Consider the following 8,369-nt stretch of genomic DNA (forward strand, 5'->3'; position numbering starts at 1 on the left):
GCCAATACATGTACGGACAAGAACGACTGAAATGCACGATAACTAAATGACATCAGTTAGATGAATTTTGTAAGCAATTGATAGTTAAGTTTTTATGGTCAAATTAGATTCTCTAAATTCTTCAAAACAACGGAACCATACATTTATTCAGTTTTAAACTTTGCTCGCGAGGTCTACAGCTCACAGAGCCACTAGTCTAACTTTCTAGTAACAGGAAGAAAACTAATCCTCTAGATATTGTCGATAGATTATACTCGTACTCGCATATTACGTAATTTAGATGGGGAAAGTAATACCTCACTAGTCTAGACTATGCAGTTATACTTAGTTAACAAGATCTTTCATTAAAGCTTTCGAATCATCCATAGAGTAAGTACTTATGAATATAAATAATAAATACCATCAACTGGGGTTACTTTGATTCGCGAGGTTAGGTACATAGATCCTCGATTTTTAAGAAGTAGAGTGTTAGTTTTTGAACGCGAGCTTAAAAATTTAATCATGTGGTTGGCAACCTGAACAAAAATATGTAGATGATAAAAGCGTTCAGAAAAGACTTCCATATATAAGTAGTTCACGTTCGAAACTTTTGGTCTTTGTCGGATAGTTTTAATTTGCTTATTTTTCGCTTTATTTGCTTATTTTTTATTTTTGCATGGAGAAATGTGGCCACCATTTGCCGTTTGGTTGATAAAGCGAAAAATTATCAAAACTATGTACTTACCAAAGATAAGTTAAAACTATGTACTTACCAAACTTAATTAATAATAATATACTGATGTATACATACATTGGTTTATTAGAAAACAAAACACAATTCCCCCATTGAAGGCGCCACCGGGCGCCGGTCGACGCAGTCAATCTCCACAATACCATGATTTCGAACATATAACTTATAGACCAGCGGTGGAACAAAAATGGGTTTTGATAACATTAAAGTTTTTTCTTTTTTGATATGTTATTGCATGCATGTTAAATAACATTTATGTAAAATATTAGAAAATTATAGGTGGAGCGTTCGGCCATATTTAAATATTTCAATTTTGCTAAATAACTATGTAAATATAAAATTAAAGTTACAAAAAACTGTAACATGTTCAATAACACTTTAATTTATTCACAATATTCGGTTTTTAGAAATCTGGAACAGCTGCTTTCTGGTGAACGTAAAAACACGAATTACTTTGTCAATAAAGAATTAAAGTAGCTGATATTGTAAAATTACGATATTATCTATCAACTTAGTATACTTGTAAAAAATTAGAAATGTAGACAATGTGCTTGTCTAGATATTGATTTCTGGTTAAGCAGTATAGCCAATATTGAATTAAAGTTTGTAGAGTTAATATTACACGGTCATAATAAAAATCTTAGTTCCCACACAAAATATTAGAAATATAAAATCACGGCGACACTAAATACTGATACGTAAGTATGCATTCCGCGCTTATATTGAGTTACATTTCAAACGCGCGGCGTTTTCGCGCGCCGCGCTGTGCGCCGTGGCAGGAGGCAGCGATCGACGGTGGCGGGCTAGCGATTAGCGCGGTGCCCGTAAAAAATACGCAAAACGTTTATAAAATTATTATCAATGGTAAATAGTTATATTGTTAATAGTAGGTACACTAATGGAAACTTACCTACACTTATTTATTTCTATATGTACTAGGGATTGCCCGCGGTTTGGTTTACGTAGAATTCGTTATCGTGTTAAGTATAGAAATAATAGATACATTTGAAAATTATTTTAGGTGCATTGTCATACAGATAACCACCCTTGTTAAAGTATTCTTCAAATTCAATAGACAGGTGTCATTTCAATATAATTTTTGCGTAATTTGGCGCTTTTAGGTTATAAATGACTAGCGACATATATTTTTTGTTTAAGAGCGATATCCGATATATATATCTCCGATAATATTTACTTTATCATTTAAATCAATTTCAAACTAACGTTATTCAATATTTATCATTTTAAAGTCAATTTTACCAACCAACTGAGCTTTACGAGTATACCTACGGAAACAACTCAAAATTTGCATCAAATTAAATGCCACTCTTCGTATCCGTTTCGAACAATCAAGAGGGCCTTTACGAGCTGATGTAGTTAAAATTTTATTTAACCCTCGTCCCTTGAAACCTTCACTATGCTCGAGGTTCAACTTTACGAACCACTCGCTACGCTTGTGGTTCAATTTTAGAATGTTTTGCTTGTTTGGGTATCAATATTAGCATGATTAATCAACAAATTTTCCCCTTGTAAAACAAATAAATAAGGTAGGTGAGGTGCAGGCATATGAGGCCCGGCGGGTAACAAGGCCCAGCATTCAAAAATAGCAGTTGCTCCCTATTATTCTGAATTTGTACTTGTTGCTAAGAAGATCCACTGTCAGTGCAGGTAAAAAGGTCCAGTCCCGGGCCTTATTGAACGTATGAGATGAAATAATAGATTAAAATATTTTTAGATAATTTGGAATATTTTTAATCTCTCATTAATAAGGCCGATTTGAAGAAACTTCTATGAAATTATGACTTATAAATCACACCTTCACTGCGTGGGCTGTCCAAATCGCTGCAGACTTTTCTTGGTCTAACTCTAATAATTTTTCACTTGCTTTATTGACCTAAAGACGTTTTAAAGAATCAAAAAGTCTAATAACATTTAGACACTTATACTTTTTAAAGGCAGTAACTACTTACTTATATAGGTAACTTTTTTTATTAATACATAGGTAGTTATTTACGATAGAAGTGCGAAAAATTGAAATTTTGCAACGAATGACGAATTTTAAAACACGGCCAAAGGGAGTGTTTTAATGTGCTTATTATAGCACCGGTGTCGTAATGTAGCACCAGGGCCCTATTTCACCAACGTGACATTGTTGCTGACGTCACAGGCATCCATGGGCTACGGTTATAGCTTACCATCGGACGGGCCTTATTCCTGTTTGTCACTATCATTGTATTATTTAAAAAAAACTTTATTATATCGGCAAAAAACAGGTATCTTTCTTGTGATGTTTATGATGATAATGATGACAATGACACAAGATTTCAAAGAACTTTCGGTAATTCATGACAGTAAATGAGTTCTGTGTCGGAATTTCGTGACAACTGTCGTATTTCTTGTGACAAACGTCCAAGTCCCAGCCCCCCCTTTGCTACAGTCCAACCCGAAAGGCACCTTAGGTCGGCGCTTACGTCATTATTACCGGCGCCCTATTAACTAATGAAATGAAAATGAAATGAAAAATATTTATTTCGAGCAACTATGGACTCATACAGATTTGTTAGTAGACTTACGTTCCTAATGTTAGTACCTAATTAACTATTACAATATATATACACTGCTGGAAACATGCATTTCGCAGCAGTGTCTCATATACGGGCAGTCAAGTCTGTCCGCTATCACACACAGGATATGGTTGGGGCTGGCCCGCACCCGGCGCACCAGGGATGTGCATCGTGCAAACTAATGCGGTGCTACGCGACGTAAGCGCCGACCGCCATATTCAACGTGGTTTGTCACATAGTACCCTGTAAAGGTATGATTCCAGGGATAAAAAATATGTTATAACGTTATCCAGCGTATAATGGAATTCATAAAAGTTTTTCTTTATAATTACTACAAGTAAATTTGTTCATATGTGCATATTATTAAAAAGGTAAATGAAAAGTAATTCAGTAATTTAATTACTAATTAATGTAATCACAATTGCAAATTACACAGAAAAATTAATTACATGTAATTAAATTTTATGTAATTAAATTACAAACATTTTAATTACATGTAATTAAATTACACGAGTAATTAGTTACGCCCAACACTGGTTGGTGGCAAACAACCACACCGCTCGTCTGATGGTAAGCGGTTACCGTAGCCTATAAAGGCCTGTGACGTCAGTAACAGTGATGTCGACAAATGTCGCACCTGTCACGTTGGTGAAATAGGGCCCAGATGTACAGTAAAAATCATGTTAAAAGATAATACTAACTGTTACGAATAAATATTTATACTGTAAAAAATTATCCCACCAAAAACATTTTCATGTAAAATGTTGCTAAGACGAAACCATAAGCCTAAGACTCGCACTGTTAAAAAGTTATCAGATCTCTTGTCGAGCCAAGCTTCAAACTCTACAAGCTCCTTCACTAACTCTACACCTTAGTCAAAATATGTGGCTTGGCTGTTTTGCTACCGCCACATGGGCATAAGGTGAAAAACTTATTATAATCATTATTTTTAGGGTTCCGTACCTCAAAAGGAATAAAACTGAACCCTTATAGGATCACTCGTGTGTGTCTGGCTGTCCGTCTGTCACAGCCTATTTGCTCCGAAACTACTGGACTAATAAGTTGAAACTTGTCTATAACCCAAAGACATACATATAAAGTAAATATGTAATATAAATTTAAATAAAGGGGTCACTTTTGAGATGAATGATAAATAGAAGAAAAAAAACTATATCTTTGTTATATATCAAATGAAGGGGCTCATTTTAGAATTAGAATCTCAAATATATTTTTTTCATAATTTTAAAATAAATAGTTTAGAAGTTATTTAAGAAAACAGGCAAAAAATTAACATTACCCTTATCTCCGAAAGTACTGGGTCTTTTTATTATGAAAAAAAAATACACATATTAGCTCTTTACCTATAGATGACAGGAAAACCTATTAGAAATGTGGAGCTAAGCGTGAGCAGGCCTATGGAACTCTCTGCGCGAGCTCGGATTAATACCTACGAATATGCTCCCGTTCACGGTAGAAAAGCAAGCCAGTTGGTTGCCACACGCGCTCACGTACGCACGTCACCGCGCGCCGCAATGTCAATTTTTACGATAGTTACACGGACGGCGGGATTCGGGAAATGAATTAGAGATGCACTAGATAAGAAATAGTAAAGATATGTGACGTTCCACGGCAAAAGGTACCATTGCCCCGACTGAATATTGGAGTGGCGATAATAATAAGCGTAAGCGCCAGCCGCCATAAGGTACCTTTTGCCGTGGAACGTCACATATCTTTACTATTTCATATCTAGTGAAGTCTAACGGCGCGATATCTTAAAGTTCGAATCGCGCGGGTAGTAGGTACCTACCTACTATTGAATTTCTTTAATTAAACATGTAATGTTTAATATGTGTGACAAATGTATAGATTTAGATATCTATCTATTTGAAATAGGTAGTAAATTTTTAATTTATTTTGGTAAATGTTTATTTTAACGACAGTAAGTTTACACCGGAAAGTGCCTACTCATTTTTGCTCTGGTTAACTTATAATTAATTACCTTTATTCATGGGGTTTCTATTATTTTTCTTTACTATGTAACATTAATCTCTATCTGGTTTTAAATTACACGAAGTTTTAAAACTAATTCTTGCTGGGATTATTGCGCGGTTTATAAAACGGCGTAAACACTGCGGTTACTGCAGGGACATATGACCTTTTAAAATGACTATTTCGCAAACACTAAAGCATAATCGGAATATTAGGTATAATTTAAGATTTAGCTTTCCTTTTATTTCACTCCTCTGTTTAAGTGGGTATTTATTTATCATTTCTAAGCGTCAGCAACCCTAGCGTTGTGCCGGTGCGCGCGGTGCGTGGAGCGGCGCGTTGAAGGTCACTCCATTGTATTTTTGTGTAGGTATCAAAACGGTAGGTACTTGCGTTTTGTTTCAGAGATAAGTATCTGTTCGTAAGAACTATTGTATAATCTGTGGCGTGAGTCGGACTTAAGTACTTAGTTTTTGATCCGATCCCTACGGGTTTTTAAAAGACATTTTACTCACTTTTCACTAAAAAAACATATTGTTAAAAATTGTGTAATGTACGGAACCCTTGGAACGCGAGTCCGACTGCACTTGGGCGGTTTTTTTATTATACATACAATAGTTCTTGTAGAAACGAAACGGCCGAGCTACATACTTTGACTAAGGTGTAGAGCTAGTGAAGTTAGGGCTTGTAGAGTTAGAAGCTTGGCAAGAGATCTGATAACTTTTTGACAGTGCGAGCCTTATGGTTTCGTCTGGGCAACATTTTACATCAAAATGTTTTTGGTGGGATTTCACTTCTTTTTGTAAGTTGCTTATGACAATCTTCCATCCCCTAATTTAAAGGGTTGGGGGTGATTTACTATTAAAAATCCTGAAATAAGTATCTGGGGGCATCTGTTACACAATGTACTTCTTACTGATTCCCCATATAAACCCTTCACCTCGTAAGGGTAAACTTTGGGGTTGAAATCTGCCTTCAGCCCGTAAGGGTAAACTTTGAGGTTGAAATCTATTCTATATCCTTCCCCATAACAATACCTATCTATATACCAAATTTCAACTAAATCGGTTCAGCGATTATTGATTCCCCATACAAGATTAAACCCCCTCATCATCCCCTTAAGGATTAAAAAATTCAAGTTTTTGAATTTATTTGTTGTTTGTGTACTAAAACTATCTTACATATCAAATTTCAGCTTCTTAGAGGACTTCAGGAAGTACCCTAAAGGTATTGATAATCATCAAGTGAGTGAGTCAGTGACGAAATCGAAGTTTTTAGATATGAATAAAATCTAACGTATAAGAGCTATGCAATTGATATGCTTAATAAGTCCGAGAACTTTGTTTATCTAGTATAATCCAACCCCAAGTTATGAGGGTTCCAAAAAACGACGAAGCGCTTCGAGAAAAGGTAGGCCTTGCGCTTTGCTCGTCTTGGCGGGGGCACTGCCGTGCCCCCAGATGTTAAAACATAATAATAATAAAGCTTTATGTTTAGTGACTTTAGTTACCTACTATTTTCGCGTAAACTAGACAATTTTTATATCTTTAGTTAATAAGGCCCAAAAGAATTATTTTTAACTTATTATACATATCCTCTTGTTGTGAAGTACCAAATATTGTTATTTGTATATGTATAACTCTTAAGTTAAAAACAATAAAATCTGTTATTGTCTACTGTCAAAATTATTATTTTTTGCGGGATTAAGTAATACCCTGCTAGTGTTCAATAAGGCCCACAATAGGACTTTTATAAAAGGTATATTTTCCAAGAGTATCGTAATATTTTTATAACTATTTTGGTATAATGAAGAAACTTCAATAAATAAGATACCTATTTGAGTGAGTTTTTCATACTTAATATCCTGTTTATTAAAAAAAAAAAAACATTTTAATTTAAGGTGGGCCGTATATAGGCATATACGGCCGACACGGAATATACAATAAGGTGAGGTCACTTACCTTATTGTATATTCAATATGTATACGTGTAATATTGAGCAGTTGGTTTATAATATACATAATATGATATTGACGTTGAATAGGACAGGACATGACAATAGGAACCAGAAATAGGTATAGTCGGTCAAACCAATTTGTCAGTAAATAAAAACAAAAAACTATATTCATCCTTTTCTTTTGGGTGCTAGTACTAGTGTAAGTCAAAGATAGTATGATGATTCTCTCTATGTTTGAAATGAGACAGTCCTTTGACAAACTATGGTAAAAAATAGTTGTGAATATCATGTACATTTTTATTACAATTTCGAAATTCAAATGTTCTTCCTAATCAACTCGGCCACTAAACTAACTGATAACTTGGTATCCGATCCGCTAACTCGGCGAATGAATCGCCAATTCGCCAACTCTCCGAGCCGAGTCAACGCTATTACACTGCTACTAAGGCCATTCAAAAATAAACCTTAATTCGAGAGCCCGAAGGTTCTTATATGACAAACAATACATTATGACTTAAAACTTTATGGGAAACAAAGGGACCCCTTTAATTTCACGTAATGTCCGCATCTAATTTATATATGTCCACAGTAAACAAACAAATGAATGATAAGAAAAGACAGACAGTGCTGTGAGCGGCAGGTGGGGCGAGGCGAGGGGCGAGGTATAGGTAGGCTATGATAGGGTCTCGGGCGCCGCGCCGGCGACACTGACGGACCAGCGCGGCGTATGTATGAATTTCGCGCCTTTTTAAATATATTTTACTATTACAATGCAAGCTACACACCGAAATTTCTTATTTTCCATAATATGGCTGCGTATATTATTTTATAGTAATAGACTTATTTTTACAGACTCTAATTCAATATTAGATATTATAGGACAAAAAACGCATATTAATTCTAAAGCATATATCTTATTCTTCTAAATTTTTAGCTTGCCTATTAACTTAAGAATTTAGATATGTTGTTGTGGATTTATTAAACTTTAATTCAATATCGACAAAATAATAAGCTAATTTGTAGTTTGACTAAGAAGCACGTTAAAAAAATTTCTAATAATTTTCCATTATAAAGCGTCATACATATTATAAACGATGGAACTTAAACATTGCACTTTAATTAAATATTAA

At 34.7% G+C, this 8,369-nt stretch overlaps 2 long non-coding RNA genes across 2 annotated transcripts in view; one reads left to right on the forward strand and one right to left on the reverse strand.

Moving 5' to 3' along the window:
* LOC134792923 (uncharacterized) overlaps window positions 1–8,369 on the reverse strand; it is a 242,032-nt gene that overhangs the window by 51,140 nt on the left and 182,523 nt on the right. The gene's annotated exons all lie outside the window — the stretch shown is intronic.
* Window positions 1–8,369, forward strand: part of LOC134792922 (uncharacterized) — a 254,775-nt gene that overhangs the window by 34,190 nt on the left and 212,216 nt on the right. The window lies entirely within an intron of this gene.

This window comes from Cydia splendana, chromosome 8 (assembly GCF_910591565.1).
Source record: "Cydia splendana chromosome 8, ilCydSple1.2, whole genome shotgun sequence".
NCBI classification, from domain to species: Eukaryota; Metazoa; Arthropoda; class Insecta; order Lepidoptera; family Tortricidae; genus Cydia; species Cydia splendana.